The 26,265-nt window shown below is 45.4% G+C and overlaps 1 protein-coding gene across 1 annotated transcript in view; it reads right to left on the reverse strand.

Moving 5' to 3' along the window:
* Positions 1–23,978: 23,978 nt before the first annotated feature.
* LOC142274114 (adhesion G-protein coupled receptor F1-like) overlaps positions 23,979–26,265 on the reverse strand; it is a 38,030-nt gene continuing 35,743 nt past the window's right edge. Inside the window, exon 8 of the mRNA XM_075332555.1 lies at positions 23,979–24,328. The gene's annotated coding sequence lies outside the window, so the exon portion shown is untranslated. The remainder of the gene's footprint in view (positions 24,329–26,265) is intronic.

Raw genomic sequence — 26,265 nt, forward strand, 5'->3', positions numbered from 1 at the left:
AGAGTAACGACCAAAAAATGAAGCTGGACATTCAGCAACGACCGGCGACCTCACAGCAGGGGCCAGGTCGTTGCTGGATGTCACACACAGCGATAGCGACGGGACGTCGCTGCAACGTCACAGAAAATGGTGACGTAGCAGCGACGTCGTTGTCGTCGTCGTTATGTGTGACACCAGCTTTAGTGACTAAATGTAGAACTGGTGGAGGAAGGGGAACTAGATGGACCTAGGTCTTTTTTCAACCTAAGTAACTATGTAACTATGTGACAATGTTGGGCACATTACTACAGGAAGGGGCAAAGGATGGGCACATTACTACAGGAAGGGGCAAAGGATGGGCACATTACTATAGGATGGGGACAATGATGGCACATTAGTACAGGATAGGGACAAGGATGGGCACATTACTACAGGATAGGGACAAGGATGGGCACATTACTACAGGATGGGGACAAGGATGGGGCCCATTACTACAGGATGGGGACAAGGATGGGGCACAATACTATAGAATGGGGATAAGGATGGGCACATTACTACAGGAAGGGGCAAAGGATGGGCACATTACTATAGGATGGGGACAATGATGGCACATTAGTACAGGATGGGGACAAGGATGGGCACATTACTACAGGATGGGGACAAGGATGGGGCACATTACTATAGAATGGGGATAAGGATGGGCACATTACTACAGGATGGGGACAAGGATGGGGACAAGGCAAGGCTGGGCACATTACTCAGGATGGGGACAAGGATGGGGCACATTACTATAGGATGGAGACAAGGATGGATCACATTACTACAGGATGGGGATAAGTAAAGGCACATTACTACAGGATGGAGATAAGTAAAGGCACATTACTACAGTGGATAAGGATGGGCACATTACTACAGGATAGGGATAAGGATGGGCACATTACTACAGGATAGGGATAAGGATGGGCACATTACTACAGGATGTTGGACAAATTTACTATATGATGCTAATTTTAAAACAATATTACTTACACAGCGGATAAAAAGTAAAAAAAAAAAATAGAAAAACAAAATTCTGACTAAAACATGATTTATTTTTATCATTAAAAATGCTTTTTTAAACATCAACTAAAATAAACAAATAAGTGCATGTGTGAAGCCCCACAAGTGCAGTGTCGGTGCATTACCTTCAGGGACTCCACTCAGCTGGATCTTGTCACAGGTAGGAAATCTTCTATTTGTCGTGACGCCACTCTCAGAATTGCGGTCAGTGGGGACCGCCACTGCAGGTTAAGGGGTGCCTGGGGCTGATGGTGGGTGCAGTCGGTTGTAATAGCCTCCTGAGAGTGAGGCAAGCCCCAGGGCCCTATGTAGGTGTGTAGAACCACAAGGCGCAGAATAACTCCACACAAGCAGGATGTCTTTCAGGGGTTTTACTCACAGTTGATGGCAGGGTGAGTAACCCGGGCGTAGCTGGGATGAACCAGGCTGGAACCAGGTGTCCTTCAGGCTGACTGATGAGGGTGACTACCGACTCGCCTTCCTTAGCCCTTTGCGTTTTGGGGTAACCCCGACTTTTAGTCCCTATGGGGGTCACCCAGGGAAGTTGCTGATGCCTCTCTCCCCTTCGTTTGGCCCGTTTGCTTGTAGCCTGGACCAGGACACTCCGGCTGCTTGCCTCCTGTGAACTATGGGCCCTAACTGTGGCTACGTGGCTGCGGACTCTGTAGTGTGTTCTTGGGGGTGTGAAGTGCCCCCTCAAGCAGGTTTGGCAAGGAAAGGTGGATCTATCCCTGCACTGGGACCTACTACCCGTTTGGGCCTGGTAACTCCCTAGCAGTCTCCTTACTTCCCACTCCGTTGCTCTCTCTTTAGCTGAAGATGGATTTCGGGTAGCACTACTAGGTGACCGTTCTCCCCCGTCGGTAGCCACTGCGCGGACGCTGTCAGACTGCAACAGCCCCAGGGGTCTGCTCCTGACGTCTGCTCCCCCTGAACTGCACACTGAACCGGCTCACTGCTCCTCCTCTCCTGTTCTTGCCTACGCCACCTAGCAACCAGGCTCTCCACCACACCCCTTGAGTGGAGATGGAGGCTTTTTACCCCCTCCACTATTCCAGTGGAGGTGAAGGCTTTGCCCCCTCCTGGGATCCCCAGGGGTCCTCCCAAAGGTACATGTGTGAGACCTGATCACTATGCGCCTGTGTAGTCACACCTCGGTCAGCCTTCTGGATTACCTGTATTGTACTGTCCCCAGCATGGGTGCAGTACTCAGTGGTGCCTGACCAGGTCAGGGGCGCCACACATGTTATCACAACATCCGTAACAATTCAAGCTATAAATCGGCACTTGACCCATACGATGAATGGCATTTAAAAAAAATAAAGCCACAAGCAAAAAATGTTAAGAGAAAAAGGTGATACAAAGGTGTAGAGAAAAAAAATGTCACTTTGTCCTGCAAAAAATGTGCCCCCCCTTCCCCCCCAATTACTGGGACAATTTATAAGAGAATGGAAACACAAGGCACAAGGCACCGGCTATGAATGGTGTGATCCACTGGACACCAGGGACCGAGACACGTAACATCGGGACATCTTGTGTTTACAGCAAAGACTGGGACGCTAAACACCTGGACAACAAAGATGGCCGCTCTACAGGAGCCCATAGACATCGGATAAAACTCAGAGGACCTGAGCGTTCATTCTGACCGGCAGACGTTCATGATCGGTCATAACACCGGTCAGGAATGGGGACTGGTGAATCCCAAATCCAAGATCCCAGAGAGTAGGACCCCAAATTACGATTATTAATCTCTAATGATAAATTTGTTGGGATAATAATAATATAAAGCTGTGAAAATGATGAAGAAGAAGACTCTACCTGCCCAGGATCGGGGGATGTCCTTGATGCTCAGAGTGGACCTTCTGCTGGTCGTCACCACTGTGGCTCTGCTGCCGTTGTGAATCTCCATCATCAGGTTGGACAACACGTTCACCAGGAGCCACCGCACGTTGGAGACATCGCCCACTGCCGTGAACTCCAGGACCACATCACCCCCCACTCGGGCAGGGCTCGGAGAAGAGGTTAAATTACCTGGAACTAAAAAAAAAGGAGAGTAAAACAAATGAATGATCAGAATTATGGGGGCTCAGAAGAAGAAGTGACACCTCCACCTCCCACCACACCTACGTGTTGGGGGCTCTTCGCAGTACACTGTGCTCTCAGCGTCCAGCCGAGGGCAGAAGCAGTAGGACTCAATATCCATCGGGATGTAGCACGTGGGGTGGGATTTGCATTGCTCCATATCAAACTGGAACCCGGGCTCGCACCCGCACTGTATGCGCCGCTCTCTCTTTGTGCACTCTGCAGCACATCAAATCAACAGCACATTAGTCAGTTCATGTCGTTGCTGTCTGTCACATGTAAAACAAGTATGTCTCTAGGAACCGAGGTTGGGTTGATGTAATGGAGCCCAATGTGCTATGATGTGAGCCAACTCTTATCAAGCCTAGAAGATACCTCAGGTACCTGCACCAACATCAATCCAAGCCCTTCTTGGCTAAGTTTTAATTTGGTGGAGAATGCGGGCAGTTGCTCTAATGGAGGTTTATATGATAGCGATCTAGGAAGACTCTGACCTGTGGTTGACGCTATACTGGTAATTTCAGCCAATGGCCCTCTGTATGGGAACATCTCGTTTGTCAGCGCCATCTTCACGAGATGCAGGTCGTCGGCAGCTTCATTCAGTGGGATGACCTGTATATAAGCGATTCCATCAGATCCACCTGCGAAAAACAGATATAAACAATAAAACAATTTTGTTCTTCACAAACTTTTGTGTTTTTGATCGGTCGTTTCTATGGTCACTGACGAAGAATTCTAAACATTCCATCAGTTGATAAATTTAATTGATAAATCCATGAAGTTTCTGTAGAGACTGAATATTCCCAGCGCAGCCCCCGATTTCTCCAGACTAATGCCTTTCCTCCGGCGGCCGGATATCGGCTTCTGGGCAGATCCTGACCGATCACCCCATTTTGTCTCTTCAGAGCTCGGAGTTATCACAATTTCCAGGGTTTTGATTGTCGTTTTTTTTCAGAACTGAGCGCAGGTTCTCAATAGGACTGGGATCTGAGGAGTTTCTGGACCCAAAATGTCAATGTTTTGTTCCCCTCACACTTAGTTATCCCTTTTGTGACCCGGTCTCTATCATGTGGGAAAAGCCCAGGAGAGAGTCAGAGATGTGGGCCTGAACTACCAGAGATTGACCAAAGAGGCCTTACTTGATCCAGCCAAACCCCCTCCTCCCACATGTCTGACGGACAAGCACTGGGGACGGGGACCCCTACCTCAAAAAGCCAGTGGTTGGTGTGGTATGAAGAAGAGATGGCAGCTCTTGGCCCCGGTCTACCTCAGGAGTATAAGGAGGAGGCTGCTCACCAAGCACAGAGGAGACAAGAAGCAATGGAGTCCGACAGAGGGAGTAATGTGGAGTGTAAACCCAGCGATCCGGGAGCCTGTACGGATCACCCGTGCGGACTTCAAGCCGTTTGATGAGGCTTCCGGAGATGTGGAAGGCTTCTTCAAGGACTTTGAGCAGCAGTGTGAAATGATGGAGGTTCCACACTCTGGCTGGGTGCGTGTTAGTGGGACTCCTGAATGGAAGCCTGGCAGAGGCTTATCACACCATTGACTCACAGCAGAACCGGGATTACAACATTGTAAAGCGGACTATCCTGGATTACCATCACCCCAGACTCACATAGGACACAGCTCCGAGACCTCCCATGCACCACGGGGGGATCACTTAGGATGTATGCCCATAAGATGTCCTAGGCATGTCGGAGATGGCTGGAAGTAGAAGACGGCTTCACTGTGGAAGACATTATACAGGTATTTCTTATACAACAATTTCTTTACAAGTGTCCCTCAGAAATACGGGAATGGGCACGCCGTGCACCTTGGATAGAGCTGCAGCCCTGGCTGATGAGGCCCTTACTATCCGACCACAATGGAGGAGGCTTCTGGACAATATGCCACAGCTGGCTCCCGTGCCCCGACCCTCACCAGTTATATCTGCCCCTCCACCCAGCCACAGGCCGATGACAACCACATCTCACAATCCCATATCCTAACAGTTTTGACCATGACCTGGGCACATGCAATCCGGATGTCCCTCAAGAACCCGGAGGGACCACCACGCACCTCCACCTCATCCGGTGCATTTTGTGCATTCCATCCCACCTGATGAAGAGCTACCTCCACCTCCACCGGAGTGTTCCCCTGACCCCTACACCATAGATATCCTTTCTGGAGTGTACAGCCTCCGGCCTTTGTCCCCAAGCTACCCAGTGCAACGGCAGCGCCACTTACAGGATGTCTTAATTGATATATACAAAGTATCGGGATTTAGAGACACAGGGGCCTTCCTGACTATCGCTGTCCCCCGTGTAGTTCGACCATAGGCAAATTCACCAGGATCCTGGAATCCTTATTCTCCTGGCGGGAGGGACTCGCAAATATATACTGAGAGCTTCTGTGCATTTGGATTATGGTTATGGAGAAAATCTGTGCTGGATTAGAGTGATCGGAGGACAGCCTGCCGATATCCTCCTGGGAAACGACATTGGATAGTTACAGTGCCGATTTGAGGGAGCCGCCACATGAATACAGGCCATGCAAGTACCACAACATATGGACTTCATTGAAGAGCAACTACCACGACCTGGTCCAGTGCCTCTATCATACCTGTGGTGTTCGAGCCACTCGCACCACTCCATACCACCCGCAGACCAATGGACTACCATATGTGAACGCTTTAATGGAACCCTAAAAAATATGCTGCGGGCTTTTACTGACTTGAAAAGGACTGGGAAAAATACCTGCCACATCTCTTCTTTGCCTATCGGGAGGTTGGAGTCCCAAGGTTCTCATCCTTCAAACTATTGTTTGGCCGGAAGGTCTGTGGTCCTCTCACTCTTATGAAGGAACACTGGGAGGGAGATGTTTCAAACACCGGAGTGCCCGTCCATTCCTATGTCCTGGAGTTCCGAGACCGTCTCACTCAGCTCGCTACCTTGGCTAAAGAACACCAGCGAATGGCCCAGTCCAGACAAAAGACCTGGTATGACCGTAAAGCCAGGACCCGGGAAATAGAAAGACAACAGGTGCTCATGATTATTGCTTCCCCTGACAACCAGCTTCAAGCAACGTGGGAAGGCCCTTATCAGGTTATCAAGAAAATTAATGACACTAACTACATCATTGCCCTGGACCCTAGTGGTCAACGACAGAAGACTATCCACTTCAATATGCTGAAAGAATATCATGACCGATCTCTGCCTGTTCTGGCCGTCTGCCACCCCCCTAGAGATAACTCAGAAGATGAGTATTTCCCCGATCTTCTTCAGGTCACCCAAGTGGGAGGATCCCTTTAACAAGCGGGAGGATCTTTTGAACAAGCGGGAGGATCCCTGGAACAATTGCCCCTGGGCTCACACTTATCGAATTTACAAAAGGACAATATTTTCTTCTTACCAAGATCGAGGGCTTCTGGGGTGGACTTCTCTAACCAGCCACCATTGAAAAGGACTACCTTGTCATTGTATGGGGACAAAAAAAAATTGTAACCATACCTGTATGACAGAGGCTTTACAATTGGCGCAGACTACAATCCCTTCACATGGCTGAACAGCGTGTCAGGGGACGATGGACGGTTACTGTGGTGGAGCTTGTCCTTACAACCCCTTAGCTTCTCCATCCAACACATATAGGGAAGACAACACCAGAACGCTGATGGACTGTCCTGGCAAGAAGAACCATAGACTCCCGCAGGTCGACCTGCACTACTGCTGTAGAAGGAACTATCAACAGAGGAGCAATGTGGACTAACGTGAGGTGGCCAGAGGTCTGTGTAGACTTATTAAAAATGGGGGAGAATTTGTGATGGTGTGATATTTGGTTGGGTATCATTTTGTGTATGTTCCTATTTTTATTGATTTTAGGAGTGTTACTGTGTATTATTCTGTCTAGAGTCTTTATCACCTTAATGCCTCATGTTGGACCCCTCCTGACATTTCCTGACTGTCCATTCATTACTTTTCTGATCTCCAAATACTAAAAATCACCCCCTGCAGTGCTTTTGTCTCTAGGTCAGGGGGGCTGAAAACCATCCAACCTGTCTGCTTACCCCTGGATATAAGAATTGAGCCTGAGGAGAATAAGGAGGCAGCAAGATTCATCTTTTGTGGGACGCTGACGCTATGGCCAGCACCCCAGAGAGACTGGAGAAACCCTGATTACCATGGAGTATTGTGTCTCTCATCTCCGGGTATTTATCCTGTTACTGGACTGTATCCGTGTTCCCAGACTCTTTTACCCTCTATGTGGTGGATTGTGTTTTGAACCTTTGCTTTGCATGGAATAATCTTGGGATTGTTCACTCATCTGTCGCTCTCTGGATACCAGAGTCGGACCCCGTGACCGCCATCATCCTCACATTGTCCTGGATGATGGGAGAAGTTGCTCTCACATATTTGTGAATCTTCACATATTTGTGAAAAAAACATTAAATGTTTATAACCTGTAGAAACACCGAAGCCGCAAAATGGGAAAAACTAAACTTGTGCCAGTCTGAAAACTGTTGGCAGCGACTGTGCGGCCCTTACCTGAGGATTTCTTCACTCTTATCTCAGGAATATTCTCAGTAATTTCCACCTGAAAATAAAAAAACAAAGACATGTAGAAAAAAATCCAATATATTTTTCAGGACAATGGGGAGTGCTGGCACTGGTGGGGGAGGGGTGACGCCCGCACGATATTCGCCCCGCGCTCCGCACACAGGTAATGACTTTCATTTGCATCTAGAACAATTCAACGAAACCGGAGAAGACTTGTAAAGTCCTGACGGAGGGCGACGCCGGGATCTGTATAAATATCTCTGTGTGCTCTTCACTTTATATCCTAGGACACCAAGAGATCATTTGCATATGCAAATCCAACATCTTAACGAGATGACTGTCCTTAGTGTCTTAATGAGTAAGTAAATTTCAGGCAACAAGTGTGTGCGCAACCACTGCTCATCCTAATGGGAGAACGGAGAGTTCTCAGCAACTACGAGAATACAGATTATTAGCAGCTGTATACATCTCATTACAGGGAGCTCCCCCTAGTGGTGGCTGCAGACAGGATCTTATCATGTATCCCTGTATACAGGGAGCTCCCCCTAGTGGTGACTGCAGACAGGATCTTATCATGTATTTCTGTATACAGGGAGCTCCCCCTAGTGGTGGCTGCAGACAGGATCTTATCATGTATCTCTGTATACAGGGAGCTCCCCCTAGTGGTGGCTGCAGACAGGATCTTATCATGTATTTCTGTATACAGGGAGCTCCCCCTAGTGGTGGCTGCAGACAGGATCTTATCATGTATCTCTATACAGGGAGCTCCCCCTAGTGGTGGCTGCAGACAGGATCTTATCATGTATCTCTGTATACAGGGAGCTCCCCCTAGTGGTGGCTGCAGACAGGATCTTATCATGTATCTCTGTATACAGGGAGCTCCCCCTAGTGGTGACTGCAGACAGGATCTTATCACATATCTCTGTATACAGGGAGCTCCCCCTAGTGGTGACTGCAGACAGGATCTTATCATGTATCTCTGTATACAGGGAGCTCCCCCTAGTGGTGGCTGCAGACAGGATCTTATCACGTATCTCTGTATACAGGGAGCTCCCCCTAGTGGTGGCTGCAGACAGGATCTTATGTATCTCTGTATACAGGGAGCTCCCCCTAGTGGTGACTGCAGACAGGATCTTATCATGTACCTCTGTATACAGGGAGCTCCCCCTAGTGGTGGCTGCAGACAGGATCTTATGTATCTCTGTATACAGGGAGCTCTCCCTAGTGGTGACTGCAGACAGGATCTTATCATGTATCTCTGTATACAGGGAGCTCCCCCTAGTGGTGGCTGCAGACAGGATCTTATCATGTATCTCTGTATACAGGGAACTCCCCCTAGTGGTGGCTGCAGACAGTATCTTATCATGTATCTCTGTATACAGGGAGCTCCCCCTAGTGGTGGCTGCAGACAGGATCTTATCATGTATCTCTGTATACAGGGAGCTCCCTCTAGTGGTGGCTGCAGACAGAATCTTATCATGTATCTCTGTATACAGGGAGCTCCCCCTAGTGGTGACTGCAGACAGTATCTTATCATGTATCTCTGTATACAGGGAGCTCCCCCTAGTGGTGGCTGCAGACAGAATCTTATCATGTATCTCTGTATACAGGGAGCTCCCCCTAGTGGTGACTGCAGACAGGATCTTATCATGTATCTCTGTATACAGGGAGCTCCTCCTAGTGGTGACTGCAGACAGGATCTTATCATGTATCTCTGTATACAGGGAGCTCCCCCTAGTGGTGACTGCAGACAGGATCTTATCATGTATCTCTGTATACAGGGAGCTCCCCCTAGTGGTGACTGCAGACAGGATCTTATCATGTATCTCTGTATACAGGAGCTCCCCCTAGTGGTGTCTGCAGAGAGGATCTTATCATGTATCTCTGTATACAGGGAGCTGCCCCTAGTGGAGTAAAAATCAGGTATACTAACCTGAGCATCACAAAAGACACCACAGATAACACAGTGATATCTCTGAGTACAGATAATGTAGTAGATGTCACCTGCAGTCCTATGTAACACCACAGATAACACAGTGATATCTCTCTGAGTACAGATAATGTAGTAGATGTCACCTGCAGCCCTATGTAACACCACAGATAACACAGTGATATCTGAGTACAGATAATGTAGTAGATGTCTCCTGCAGTCCTATGTAACACCACAGATAACACAGTGATATCTCTGAGTACAGATAATGTAGTAGATGTCACCTGCAGTCCTATGTAACACCACAGATAACACAGTGATATCTCTGAGTACAGATAATGTAGTAGATGTCACCTGCAGTCCTATGTAACACCACAGATCACACAGTGATATCTCTGAGTACAGATAATGTAGTAGATGTCACCTGCAGTCCTATGTAACACCACAGATAACACAGTGATATCTCTCTGAGTACAGATAATGTAGTAGATGTCTCCTGCAGTCCTATGTAACACCACAGATAACACAGTGATATCTCTGAGTACAGATAATGTAGTAGATGTCACCTGCAGTCCTATGTAACACCACAGATAACACAGTGATATCTCTCTGAGTACAGATAATGTAGTAGATGTCACCTGCAGTCCCATGTAACACCACAGATAACACAGTGATATCTCTGAGTACAGATAATGTAGTTGATGTCACCTGCAGTCCTATGTAACACCACAGATAACACAGTGATATCTCTGAGTACAGATAATGTAGTAGATGTCACCTGCAGTCCTATGTAACACCACAGATAACACAGTGATATCTCTGAGTACAGATAATGTAGTTGATGTCACCTGCAGTCCTATGTAACACCACAGATAACACAGTGATATCTCTGAGTACAGATAATGTAGTAGATGTCACCTGCAGTCCTATGTAACACCACAGATAACACAGTGATATCTCTGAGTACAGATAATGTAGTAGATGTCACCTGCAGTCCTATGTAACACCACAGATAACACAGTGCTATCTCTGAGTACAGATAATGTAGTAGATGTCTCCTGCAGTCCTATGTAACACCACAGATAACACAGTGATGTCTCTCTGAGTACAGATAATGTAGTAGATGTCACCTGCAGTCCTATGTAACACCACAGATAACACAGTGATATCTCTCTGAGTACAGATAATGTAGTAGATGTCACCTGCAGTCCTATGTAACACCACAGATAACACAGTGATATCTCTCTGAGTACAGATAATGTAGTAGATGTCACCTGCAGTCCCATGTAACACCACAGATAACACAGTGATATCTCTGAGTACAGATAATGTAGTTGATGTCACCTGCAGTCCTATGTAACACCACAGATAACACAGTGATATCTCTGAGTACAGATAATGTAGTAGATGTCACCTGCAGTCCTATGTAACACCACAGATAACACAGTGATATCTCTGAGTACAGATAATGTAGTTGATGTCACCTGCAGTCCTATGTAACACCACAGATAACACAGTGATATCTCTGAGTACAGATAATGTAGTAGATGTCACCTGCAGTCCTATGTAACACCACAGATAACACAGTGCTATCTCTGAGTACAGATAATGTAGTAGATGTCACCTGCAGTCCTATGTAACACCACAGATAACACAGTGATATCTCTGAGTACAGATAATGTAGTAGATGTCCCCTGCAGTCCTATGTAACACCACAGATAACACAGTGCTATCTCTGAGTACAGATAATGTAGTAGATGTCACCTGCAGTCCTATGTAACACCACAGATAACACAGTGCTATCTCTGAGTACAGATAATGTAGTAGATGTCACCTGCAGTCCTATGTAACACCACAGATAACACAGTGATATCTCTGAGTACAGATAATGTAGTAGATGCCACCTGCAGTCCTATGTAACACCACAGATAACACAGTGCTATCTCTGAGTACAGATAATGTAGTAGATGTCACCTGCAGTCCTATGTAACACCACAGATAACACAGTGATATCTCTGAGTACAGATAATGTAGTAGATGTCACCTGCAGTCCCATGTAACACCACAGATAACACAGTGATACCTCTGAGTACAGATAATGTAGTAGATGTCACCTGCAGTCCTATGTAACACCACAGATAACACAGTGATATCTTTGAGTACAGATAATGTAGTAGATGTCTCCTGCAGTCCTATGTAACACCACAGATAACACAGTGATATCTCTGAGTACAGATAATGGAGTAGATGTCACCTGCAGTCCTATGTAACACCACAGATAACACAGTGATATCTCTGAGTACAGATAATGTAGTAGATGCCACCTGCAGTCCTATGTAACACCACAGATAACACAGTGCTATCTCTGAGTACAGATAATGTAGTAGATGTCACCTGCAGTCCTATGTAACACCACAGATAACACAGTGATATCTCTGAGTACAGATAATGTAGTAGATGTCACCTGCAGTCCTATGTAACACCACAGATAACACAGTGATGTCTCTCTGAGTACAGATAATGTAGTAGATGTCACCTGCAGTCCTATGTAACACCACAGATAACACAGTGATATCTCTGAGTACAGATAATGTAGTAGATGTCACCTGCAGTCCTATGTAACACCACAGATAACACAGTGATATCTCTCTGAGTGCAGATAATGTAGTAGATGTCACCTGCAGTCCTATGTAACACCACAGATAACACAGTGATATCTCTGAGTACAGATAATGTAGTAGATGTCACCTGCAGTCCTATGTAACACCACAGATAACACAGTGATATTGCTCTGAGGATAGATAATGTAGTAAATATCACCTGCAGTCCTATGTAACACCACACATTGCATTAGCTACCTGTCTGACTGCGTTCACTTACTGCACAATGTATGAAGAAGATGAGGAGGAGGATGAGGACCGTGGATCCTGACCCCTTCATCCTGGTCGCCTCCGCGGTGTGTGCAGAATGTCAGTGTACCCGGACGGTGAAATGTCAGGATGATTTGAATATCAGTCACCAGATGAAATATTCACAGGAAGGGATCAGGTGTCTGCGCTGCTCCTGACATACAGCGCCGGCCTGAAGTATAGATATTTCCATACAGAGATAATAGGTTAACATCAGAACATGATTGGCCCCACTATGGGGGCACTGTGGATATCACAGGGAAGAAGCTGAGTGCAGGCTCCTTGTAAGGACGACGGCCGTTTCGCGTTGGTGTACGCTTCGACTGGTCCACGCGAAACGGCCGTCGTCCTTACAAGGAGCCTGCACTCAGCTCCTTCCCTGCCTTTTATGCTGCACTTGTTGGAATAACAGAAACTTCACTTGGCATATGGATTGTGCGCTCCTTTTCTTCTACGTTCTACTTGGACATTCTCTGGACACCTGTCTATTTGCAGGACGAGCACTCCTTAGCTGTGAATACTTGGAGCCCAGGTCTTTTCCCGGTCACCGGTGAGACCCCCGCAAGGTAAACCTAGTGGTGCAGGGCTACATCTATATATTTTTTGATTGGATGGGTTGATACCATTATCTAGTGAGAAATTTATGTCAATAACATCTTTAGAAATATATTTCCATAGCAAATTGGTGACTAGTGATGGGCAGACTCGTGGATAGCTGGAAACCGGGAACCTAACCGGATTTAAAACCACTCATTACCTTCATTGCATATGCACTGCTTTCCCCGCCCACAGGTGTCTGTGATTGGTTGTATTCAGACGCTCCTCCGCCCTGTGTGACAGCGTGTCAGCTGACTGCTTCCAATGAGTCGCTGTGTGCGTCTATTGGGGTATAAATATAAATAAATAAATAAAACATTTGCCGTAGGGTCCCCCCATATTATGATACCCAGTACAGATAAAGCCATGGCTACAGACTACAGCCCCCAGCCGTGCGCTTCTCTTGTCTGTGTATCAAAATAAGATGGACCGCATACAGGTTTTTTTTTCTTTTTTATTTAAATAAACAATTTAAAAAAACAGTGTGCGGTCCCCCCCAATTTTGATACCCAACCATGATAAAACCCGGCAGCTGGGGGCTGGTATTCTCAGACTGGGGGAACCCATGCTTATTGGAACCTCCCAGCCTAAAAATAGCAGCCTGCAGGTACGCAGAATTGTTGCATCCATTAGATGTGACAATCTTGGAACATTACCCAGCTGTTCCCGATTGCCCTGGTGTGGTGGCAATCAGGATAATAAGGGGTTAATAACAGTTCACAGCGGCCACTAAGCCCTAGATTACTAATGAGAGTTGTCTATGAGAAACACCAAAACAATCCTTTATTTGTAGTAAAATACAAAAAAGCAGCCTCTTTCTCCACTTTATTAACCCCACAAACACCTGTATTTTGTGTATCCTGTGCAGTCTGTGCATTCTGTGCAGTCTGTGCATTCTGTGCAGTTTGTGTATTCTGTGACTTCTGTGCAGTCTGAGTATTCTGTGCATTCTGTGTAGTCTGTGCATTATGTGCAGTCTGTGTATCCTGTGCATTCTGTGTATCCTGTGCAGTCTGTGCATCCTGTGCAGTCTGTGCATTATGTGCAGTCTATGCATTCTGTGCAGTCTTTGCAGTCTGTGCATTCTCTGCAGTCTGTGCATTCTGTGCATTCTGTGCAGTTTGTGTATTCTGTGCAGTTTGTGTATTCTGTGCATTCTGTGCATTCTGTGCAGTCTGTGCATTCTGTGCAGTCTGTGCAGTCTGTGTATCCTGTGCATTCTGTGCAGTCTGTGCATTCTGTGCAATCTGTGCAGTCTGTGTATCCTGTGCATTCTGTGCAATCTGTGCAGTCTGTGTATCCTGTGCATTCTGTGCAGTCTGTGCATTCTGTGTAGTCTGTGCAGTCTGTGTATCCTGTGCAGTCTGTGCAGTCTGTGCATTCTGTGCAGTCTGTGCAGTCTGTGTATCCTGTGCATTCTGTGCAGTCTGTGTATCCTGTGCAGTCTGTGCATTCTGTGCAATCTGTGCAGTCTGTGTATCCTGTGCATTCTGTGCAGTCTGTGCATTCTGTGTAGTCTGTGCAGTCTGTGTATCCTGTGCAGTCTGTGCAGTCTGTGCATTCTGTGCAGTCTGTGCAGTCTGTGTATCCTGTGCATTCTGTGCAGTCTGTGTATCCTGTGCAGTCTGTGCATTCTGTGCAATCTGTGCAGTCTGTGTATCCTGTGCATTCTGTGCAGTCTGTGTATCCTGTGCATTCTGTGCAGTCTGTGCAGTCTGTGCAGTCTGTGTATCCTGTGCATTCTGTGCAATCTGTGCAGTCTGTGTATCCTGTGCATTCTGTGCAGTCTGTGCATTCTGTGTAGTCTGTGCAGTCTGTGTATCCTGTGCATTCTGTGCAGTCTGTGCAGTCTGTGTATCCTGTGCATTCTGTGCAGTCTGTGTATCCTGTGCATTCTGTGCAGTCTGTGCATTCTGTGTAGTCTGTGTATCCTGTGCATTTTGTGCATTCTGTGTAGTCTGTGCAGTCTGTGCATTCTGTGCAGTCTGTGCAGTCTTTGTATTCTGTGTAGTCTGTGCAGTCTTTGTATCCTGTGTATTCTGTGCAGTGTGCAGTCTGTGCAGTCTTTGTATTCTGTGTAGTCTGTGCAGTCTGTGCATTCTGTGTAGTCTGTGCAGTCTTTGTATCCTGTGTATTCTGTGCAGTCTGTGCAGTCTGTGCAGTCTTTGTATTCTTTGCAGTCTTTGTATTCTGTGTATTCTCTGCAGTCTGTATATTCTGTGCATTCTGTGTATTCTGTGCATTGTTTTCTTATTTTCACCAGTTCTCATTTTCAGAAAATAAATACAGAATGTATTGCTTGGAAATTCGGAGACGTCGTCAGTAGTTTATAGAATAAAAGAACAATTTACATTTTACTCAAAAATATAAAGAATAAAAATCCTGAGCATTTTGCAGCGGTCTCTTAATTTTTGCCAGATCTGTGTATATTTAAGAGACATGTGCTCATTGACCAAAAGATTACACCATATATTAAAACCCCGTGCATTGAAGATACATCACCTAAAGTAAGTATATCATATATATACTGTATATATATATATAGCAGCAACGAACCACAACATTTCTTCAGATGGATGCAAGTCGCCTGCTCGCATCCAGGGCCTGTGTAGGTTTCTAAGTCTATCACCAGCAAAGAGCAAGGGGAAATGAGAATATTTAAAGACACAAGAGAAGTGCCGATGATTAACAGCTGAAAAGCGAGGAAATACGCAGGGTCCTAAAGAGAAAGGGATATACCCCAAACAGAGAAAAAGGGAAAGCCAAGGAGCAGCTTGTGTAGCCAAACGTTGCGACCTTCTATAGCTGAACATCACAGGACTGTCTGTGAAGCGTGACACACCCGTGACAAATACTGTTATGCTCGCGCGGCGAGTACAGAGTTAGTGGATCCACTGGACCAAAGATACCAATCCCGGGCCTAGAGGTGTGAACTGGATTGGTCACTGAGTCTTTACTAAAGCCACCAGAGGTGGAGATAGACACACATGCTGGTAAGTAGCCAACAGAGGGCAGCTTCGGGGGATCAACTGTATCTGTGGTGCCAGCTGACGAGGTGCCAACAGTCTCTGGTAGCAGAAGCAGCAGCAGCTGGTGTCATGGATTTGGCCAGGATGGAGGGATGGATGCAGCAGCAGCGGCCGACGTGGATACTTGCAGCAGCGCATATCATAGAAGTGGCCGCTGCAGATACTTCCAGCAGCGGATATCGTGGAAGCGGCCAGCATAGTTACAACAGCAACAGTGGACTTGTAATGCACTGAAACACAGAAAGGAATCATGAGCAGCGCACCACACAATAACAGCAGCAGCAGCACAATGACAGCAGCAGCACAATGGACCTGAGAGCTAGCAACATATAGAACTTGTTGCCCAGTCACCTTCCTTAAGGGAAAGGTGCCTAAAATACCTAATGCCTCTCAGCCGGTTCAGGGCATACTGGCCTGTTAAGAAAAGGTGTGTGTCTGCTCACAACTTATGCATTCCCATGAGGCCTGTGCTTCATGCGCAGCACCTAGGAGACAGAAGGATGGACTTTATGTATGTGCTCCGTGTTTACATGTATATATGTGCTCTTTGTATTCATGCGTTTGTATGTATGTGCTCGGTGTATATACTGTATAGCTGTATGTATGTGCTCTTATTTATTTTTTAAATAATTTTTTAAATAAAAATAAAATAAAAATAAAAATATAGTCGCGGTGCGCGGCCAGGGATAGTAAGGCCGCCGCTGCCAGTCTTCCCTGGGGGTGATGGATGGGCAGCGTGGATGGTGGAGCCCTCCGCAAGCAGGGCTTTTCCCCCAGGGGTAGGTGAAGGGTTAACTGTTGTGAATACGTTTTCCAGTTCGGAGCTCCCTCTTGTGGTCAGTGCTGGCAGTGCAGTTGATGTGTGGAATGGAAGCGACACACCTGCAGAGGACTGGTAATCAGGGTCTGACTGGGCTATTTAACTTAGTAGCTTACTCTTGTTACTTGCCGGTGGTTAATGTCTCCTGTGTGTTAAGGACATTCTGTAACCAGCTCTGCTCACTACCAGAACTTCTCTCAGATTAGTGGTCTTTGTACCTCTGTTCTTTCTTTACTACCTTTTGTTGTTGTTCTGTTTTGATACTAATGCATGATTCCTATTTTGTCTGTGTGGAGTTCTTGGTGGAATTGGATCATTCCCTGCTGAGAGTGTCTGTATACTTAGCTCCATGATTCTGCAAGGTATTGTTTTTGTCATGCTTGGTATTATTCAGTCCCTCATCTGTATTAGTGTTTTTGGATCCCAGTAACATCAGAGTGCTGATACAGTGGGGGAGAGGTTGTGTGACCTCAGGATTTTTCCATATCAGAAGTGCTGGTATATATTAGGGTTTTTACAGTTGCAGACAGTTGCTCTATCCTATCCTTTTCTATAAAGATGGTTTGGGCCTCACCTTTGCTGAAATCTGTCTTTTCTGGCTTTGTATTGTGTTTTTCTATATCACCGTAGCCTTTACATGTGGGGGGCTATCTATCTATCTTTGGGAACTGCTCTGAGGCAGATTAGCTTTCTTATATTTCTATCTGTGAGATTATTTAGTTCTCCGGCTGTGTCGATGTGTCCAGGTCATCGTAGGGTCGTCCCACGGCTACTTCTAGTTGTGTGTCAGGATTAGGTCTGCAGTCCGTTAAGTTTCCAGCCACTCTGTTACCTTTTGGGATTCCGCATTATTTGATCCTCTTTAGTCCCTGAATCATAACAGTTAACGTGGAGGCGCAGGGCAATAAATCAGTCCAGACAGGGGAGTGCAGTTTGGTTGCTTTTACTTACAGGTGGGTTCGCACCCTGGAGACGTGCTGGATCTCAGGTGCACTCTGAACTCTGCAAAAAGAAGTTTCTGGATGCCGAAGGGGACTGATGTCTGCCCCAAAGGAGCTGGAGTCTGGCGACCTGGAGCCAGACACTGCTGCCTGGCTGTACTGGGAGCTGGCCCAGTTCTGCAGTCATCCGGCAAATGATGGAGTGGCATGCGGAGTTGCGGGACTTAGCTGTGGCAGTATGGGCCCATGAAGGCTGGGCCGCGTAATCAGTGCCAGTCCGGGAGGTGGCCACCCAGACCCCCTTGCTGATGCCGCTTGGGGTGCAGGTGGAGCGAGAGTGCCCCACCACCGGAGAGCACCAGTTGGAGCTGACCACCAGCAGTGTCCTGATACTGACCCCAGCTGCGGACCAGGTTGCAACCCCAGTTCCAACGGCCAGACCAGGCCGCAACGCCTCCACAATCGGCCAAGAAGGACCAGGCCGCACCGCTGTCGTTACCAGCTGAGAACACAGTAGCGACGCCTTATGCCCTGCCTGCGACGACCTTGCCTACCACCATGGAGGAGAAGTACGTCGCTGACCCTGCCTTGGAGGTCCTACCAGCTGCCTTTGCTGGGGACCCGGCAACGGAACTCCCGGAGGTGAGCCAACCTGCACCGTCCGGGATCCCTACTCGCTCCCCGCCTCGGGTTGTCCAGGCCGCAGGCTTGGGTGCTGCTCTGTCACTGGAGGTGGAGGAGGCGTGCAAGGCCATGGCCTTAAAGCTGTCCCGGGAGTATCATCATAGTATCATAGTTTTTAAGGTTGAAGGGAGACTCTAAGGGGTACTTTGCACGCTGCGACATCGCAGGCCGATGCTGCGTTGCCGAGCGCGATAGTACCCGCCCCCGTCGCAGCAGCGATTTCCTTGTGATAGCTGCCGTAGCGAACATTATCGCTACGGCAGCTTCACATGGACTCACCTGTCCTGCGACCGTCACTCTGGCCGGCAACCCGCCTCCTTGTTAAGGGGGCGGGTCGTGCGGCGTCATAGCGACGTCACACGCTAGGCGGCCAATCTCCTTCCTTCCGCATATCCCACGGAAGCCGCAGTGACGCCGGTAGGAGATGTTCCTCGCTCCTGCGGCTTCACACACAGCGATGTGCGCTGCCGCAGGAGCGAGGAACAACATCGGACCGTCGCGTCAGCGTAATCATGGACGCCGACGCTGCACCGATGATACAATTACGACGATTTTGCGCTCGTTAATCGTATCATCTAGGCTTTACACACTACGATGTCGCATGCGATGTCGGAAGTGCGTCATTTTCAATTTGACCCCACCGACATCGCACCTGCGATGTCGTAGTGTGCAAAGCCCACCTAAGTCCATATAGTTCAACCCGTACATCTTTCTACTCAGGTCTTTGCGGAGTCTTTGCTACTTTCTCTGTGTCTCAAGATTCCGTTGTCTGTCTTGATACATATTCTTTTACTACCGCTCACTTCTCACTCCTCTCCTCAACTCCTTTCTCTCTCCTTGTCTTCCGCAAACTAGCCACACCCCCCAGGTCACTCGCTCCTCCCCCAGGTCTGGTCCCTCCCTCCCCAGTTTGCTGTGTGTTAGCTCACAGTGCCCAGCCCTGTCACCTGGTTCTATGGGAGTCTCCCGTCCTGGGTGTGAGTGCATGTGTCCTGGTGTGCTAGTGTGTATACTGACTGGCACAGTTATGTAGGACCCGAGCTGTCGCTTTGTTGTTACCTTATTTTGTGACACCTGGTTACCGCAGGGGCGTCACATATGTGCTCTGTGTATATATAACTGTATGTATGTGCTCTGTGTACACCTGTATCTGTATGTATTTGCACTGAGTATATATAGCTATTTGTATGTGCTCTGTGTTCACATGTGTCTGTATGTATTTCGTCTGTGTATATATAGCTGTATTTATGTGCTCTTTGTATATATATATATATATATATATATATATATATATATATATATATTGCTGTATGTATGTGCTCTGTGTACACGCGTCTGGATGTATGTGTCTGTATGTATGTTTGTGCTCTGTATATACATGTATCTGTATGTATGTATGTGCTCTGTGTACACGTGTCTGTATGTATGTATGTGCTCTGTATATACATTTGTCTGTATGTATGCATGTGCTCTGTATATACATGTGTCTGTATATGTGCTCTGTGTACACATGTGTCTGTATGTATGTATGTGCTCTGTGTACACATGTATCTGTATGTATGTATGTGCTCTGTGTACACATGTATCTGTATGTATGTATGTGCTCTGTGTACACATGTGTCTGTATGTATGTATGTGCTCTGTATATACATGTGTCTGTATGTATGTATGTGCTCTGTGTACACATGTGTCTGTATGTATGTGCTCTGTGTACACATGTGTCTGTATGTATGCATGTGCTCTGTGTACACATGTGTCTGTATGTATGTATGTGCTCTGTGTACACATGTTTCTGTATGTATGTGCTCTGTGTACACATGTGTCTGTATGTATGTGCTCTGTGTACACATGTGTCTGTATGTATGTGCTCTGTGTACACATGTGTCTGTATGTATGTGCTCTGTGTATACATGTGTCTGTATGTATGTGCTCTGTGTATACATGTGTCTGTATGTGCTGTGCTCTGTGTACACATGTGTCTGTATGTATGTGCTCTGTGTACACGTGTCTGTATGTATGTGCTCTGTGTACACATGTGTCTGTATGTATGTGCTCTGTGTACACATGTGTCTGTATGTATGTGCTCTGTGTACACATGTGTCTGTATGTATGTGCTATGTGTACACATGTGTCTGTATGTATGTGCTCTGTGTATACATGTGTCTGTATGTATGTGCTCTGTGTATACATGTGTCTGTATGTGCTGTGCTCTGTGTACACATGTGTCTGTATGTATGTGCTCTGTGTACACGTGTCTGTATGTATGTATGTGCTCTGTGTACACATGTGTCTGTATGTATGTGCTCTGTGTATACATGTGTCTGTATGTATGTGCTCTGTGTACACATGTGTCTGTATGTATGTGCTCTGTGTATACATGTGTCTGTATGTATGTGCTCTGTGTACACATGTGTCTGTATGTGCTGTGCTCTGTGTACACATGTGTCTGTATGTATGTGCTCTGTGTACACATGTGTCTGTATGTATGTGCTCTGTGTACACATGTGTCTGTATGTATATGCTCTGTGTACACATGTGTCTGTATGTATGTGCTCTGTGTATACATGTGTCTGTATGTATGTGCTCTGTGTACACATGTGTCTGTATGTATGTGCTCTGTGTACACATGTGTCTGTATGTATGTGCTCTGTGTACACATGTGTCTGTATGTATGTGCTCTGTGTACACATGTGTCTGTATGTATGTGCTCTGTGTACACATGTGTCTGTATGTGCTGTGCTCTGTGTACACATGTGTCTGTATGTATGTGCTCTGTGTACACATGTGTCTGTATGTATGTGCTCTGTGTACACATGTGTCTGTATGTATGTGCTCTGTGCATACATGTGTCTGTATGTATATGCTCTGTGTACACATGTGTCTGTATGTATGTGCTCTGTGTACACATGTGTCTGTATGTATGTGCTCTGTGCATACATGTGTCTGTATGTATATGCTCTGTGTACACATGTGTCTGTATGTATGTGCTCTTTGTATACATGTGTCTGTATGTATGTGCTCTGTGTATACATGTGTCTGTATGTATATGCTCTGTGTACACATGTGTCTGTATGTATGTGCTCTTTGTATACATGTGTCTGTATGTATGTGCTCTGTGTATACATGTGTCTGTATGTATGTGCTCTGTGCATACATGTGTCTGTATGTATATGCTCTGTGTACACATGTGTCTGTATGTATGTGCTCTTTGTATACATGTGTCTGTATGTATGTGCTCTGTGTATACATGTGTCTGTATGTATATGCTCTGTGTACACATGTGTCTGTATGTATGTGCTCTGTGTACACATGTTTCTGTATGTATGTGCTCTGTGTATACATGTGTCTGTATGTATGTGCTCTGTGTATACATGTGTCTGTATGTATATGCTCTGTGTACACATGTGTCTGTATGTATGTGCTCTTTGTATACATGTGTCTGTATGTATGTGCTCTGTGTATACATGTGTCTGTATGTGCTGTGCTCTGTGTACACATGTGTCTGTATGTATGTGCTCTGTGTACACGTGTCTGTATGTATGTGCTCTGTGTACACATGTGTCTGTATGTATGTGCTCTGTGTACACATGTGTCTGTATGTATATGCTCTGTGTACACATGTGTCTGTATGTATGTGCTCTGTGTACACATGTGTCTGTATGTGCTCTGTGCATACATGTGTCTGTATGTATATGCTCTGTGTACACGTGTCTGTATGTATGTGCTCTTTGTATACATGTGTCTGTATGTATGTGCTCTGTGTATACATGTGTCTGTATGTATGTGCTCTGTGCATACATGTGTCTGTATGTATATGCTCTGTGTACACATGTGTCTGTATGTATGTGCTCTTTGTATACATGTGTCTGTATGTATGTGCTCTGTGTATACATGTGTCTGTATGTATGTGCTCTGTGTACACATGTGTCTGTATGTGCTGTGCTCTGTGTACACATGTGTCTGTATGTATGTGCTCTGTGTACACATGTGTCTGTATGTATGTGCTCTGTGTACACATGTGTCTGTATGTATATGCTCTGTGTACACATGTGTCTGTATGTATGTGCTCTGTGTATACATGTGTCTGTATGTATGTGCTCTGTGTACACATGTGTCTGTATGTATGTGCTCTGTGTACACATGTGTCTGTATGTATGTGCTCTGTGTACACATGTGTCTGTATGTATGTGCTCTGTGTACACATGTGTCTGTATGTATGTGCTCTGTGTACACATGTGTCTGTATGTGCTGTGCTCTGTGTACACATGTGTCTGTATGTATGTGCTCTGTGTACACATGTGTCTGTATGTATGTGCTCTGTGTACACATGTGTCTGTATGTATGTGCTCTGTGCATACATGTGTCTGTATGTATATGCTCTGTGTACACATGTGTCTGTATGTATGTGCTGTGTACACATGTGTCTGTATGTATGTGCTCTGTGCATACATGTGTCTGTATGTATATGCTCTGTGTACACATGTGTCTGTATGTATGTGCTCTTTGTATACATGTGTCTGTATGTATGTGCTCTGTGTATACATGTGTCTGTATGTATGTGCTCTTTGTATACATGTGTCTGTATGTATGTGCTCTGTGTATACATGTGTCTGTATGTATGTGCTCTGTGCATACATGTGTCTGTATGTATATGCTCTGTGTACACATGTGTCTGTATGTATGTGCTCTTTGTATACATGTGTCTGTATGTATGTGCTCTGTGTATACATGTGTCTGTATGTATATGCTCTGTGTACACATGTGTCTGTATGTATGTGCTCTGTGTACACATGTGTCTGTATGTATGTGCTCTTTGTATACATGTGTCTGTATGTATGTGCTCTGTGTATACATGTGTCTGTATGTATATGCTCTGTGTACACATGTGTCTGTATGTATGTGCTCTGTGTACACATGTGTCTGTATGTATGTGCTCTGTGTATACATGTGTCTGTATGTATATGCTCTGTGTACACATGTGTCTGTATGTATGTGCTGATTGAATTGTTTATGGTGGAACATTATTTTTCTCAGCAGGCTATGTTCACATGTTGCATTTTTGCTGAATTGTTTCATGAGTTTTATGCAAATTAAAAGCTGCTTTTTTCAGCACCAGTAAAACAAGAGAGCAGGTTTTGGCTGCAGAAAACAATGCAACGTGTGAACACAGCCCAGGGAGGCCGGGAAACAGGAGCCGAATGACTTGTATATTGTGTAATGCAATGACTGGGAGCGGCCGCACGCCACACAACAATATTCTTCCGGCTTTACCTGCAGCTTATTGATATTGAGGACTTTTCAGGTTTATGTAATAAAAGGAGACGCTGCACTGAGTGTATATAGTTTTATTTACAGCATTGAGTTCACAACCTGGAAAGACAAGACAAGGAGAGCGGTGACTCGCCCACTGAGCTTACAATCTACACTACAATATATAGCTGGATAGAAGGATGTGGGGTCAAAGGTTACAACGTGGAGCGTCCTACATTGCTGGGCACAGTCCTTATGAGTTGTCCTGACCTCCTATGGCCATGGGAAGGACACCAAACATGGGAGAAGCAGCCGGTCAGGAGTGGCGGCTCTTTCACTACCGGACAGTTGTGTTGGGCTGCCCCTTTCCAGTATGGAGAGCCTTGGATAATATGGAGACAATGCGGTATAGTTTGTGACAAGCACCCGGATGGCGGCATCATTGCAGAATATCTCATCAGGAGGAACAAGTGAGGAGTCCACGTACGGAGAATAAGCCGTGGTCTGTGATCTCTGCAAAAAAAATAGTAACAAAGGTCATAATGTAAAAGTGTCCAATGTTTTCTAATCTATTTCTGGCCATTATAGGACTGGTATATGGCAATTTCACCAGTTTACCCCTCTGCCATTTTACAATTGCCCTCAGGAGCATGGAGGACATTATACAGCACTGAGCAGGGTGGGTGTGAATCCAGCTCTGGGGGGAGGTAAAAGACTTGTTAGAAAGCTCAGCACGAGCTTTATGTCTCTCCCTCTGCTTGTTTCCTCACTCTGCTCTACTCTTTTCCCTACCTTGCCCTCTCCATAGGGTATAACAGGCTTTGTGACCTGCCGCCTCGCACTCTGGAGTCACACGGGGGAGGAAGCGTCTCATCTTACAGAAACAATGGAGTGACTTGTCTAGTCTAATCTATTTTAGCCCACTCTAGTCTAGAATAATCTAATCTCACTGTACCCTCACCCTCTCTTCTAATCCATTTTTTTCTATCTTACTCTAGTCTAATCTATTTTAAAGTACTCTAGTCTAGAGTGCTCTAGTCTAACCTACTGTAGCCTAATGTACTCTAGTCTATTCTAATCTATTCTAACCTACTTTAGTCTAGACCTACTGTAGCCTAATGTACTCTAGTGTTTTCTAACCTACTTTAGTCTAGACTTACTATAGGATAATGTACTTTCCTTTAGTGTAATCTGTTCTAACATACTGTAGTCTAATATATTCAAACCTATTCTAGTCTAGACTAATCTACTCTAATTTACTGCAGGCCAAACGTACTCTACTCTAGTCTAATCTATTGTAACCTACTCTAGTCTAGATGATGCTAACCTACAGTAGTCTAATGCACTCTAGTCTAATCTATTCTAACCTACCTCAGTCTAGACTAATTTATTCTAACCTACTGTAGCCTAATGTACTCTAGTCTCGTCTAATATATTCTAACATACTGTAGTCTAATATATTCTATCCTATTCTAGTTTAGTCTAATCTATTCTAACCTACTTTAGCCTAGACTAATTTATTCTAACTTACTATAGTCTAATATATTTTAACCTACTCTAGTCTAGATTAATCTATTCTAATCTACCATAGCCTAATGTACTTTCGTCTAGTCTAATCTATTCTAAACTCCTCTAGTCTAGACTAATCTATTCTTATTTACTGCTGGCCAAACCTACTCTACTCTAATTTTGTTCTAACTTAATCTAGTCTATACTATGCTAACCTATTTTAGCCTAATGTATTCTAGTCTAATCTATTGTAATTTACTTTAGTCTAGACTAATTTATTCTAACCTACTGTAGGCTAATGTACTCTATTCTTGTCTAATCTATTCTAACCTACTGTAGTCTAATACATTCTATCCTATTCTAATCTAGCCTAATCTATTCTAGTTTATTCTAATCTAGTCTAACCTATTCTAACCTACTATAGTCTAGACTAATTTATTCTAACCTACTGTAGGCTAATGTACTCTAGTCTCATCTAATCTATTCTAACGTACTGTAGACTACAGTCTGTAGTCTGATATAGTCTAACTTACTCTAGTCTAGACAAATCTATTCTAACCTACCGTAGTGTAGTGTCCTTTAGTCTAGTCAAATCTATTCTAAGCTACTCTAGTCTAGACTAATCTATTCCAAACTATTGTAGTATAAGCTTGTCAAATCTATTGTTTACTAATCTATTCTAACTTACAAGTCTAATCTATTGTAACCTACTTTAGTCTAGACTGTGCTAACCTACTGTGGCCTAATGTACTCTAGTCTAGTCTAATCTATTCTAACCTACTTTAGTCTACACTAATCTATTCTAAGCTACTGTAGCATAATGTACTTTAGTCAAATCTATTCAAAGCTATTCTAGTCTAGACTAATCTATTCCAAACTATTGTAGTATAAGCTTGTCAAATCTTTTGTTTACTAATCTATTCTAACTTACAAGTCTAATA

This window comes from Anomaloglossus baeobatrachus, unplaced genomic scaffold (genome assembly GCF_048569485.1).
Source record: "Anomaloglossus baeobatrachus isolate aAnoBae1 unplaced genomic scaffold, aAnoBae1.hap1 Scaffold_370, whole genome shotgun sequence".
Taxonomy (NCBI): Eukaryota; Metazoa; Chordata; class Amphibia; order Anura; family Aromobatidae; genus Anomaloglossus; species Anomaloglossus baeobatrachus.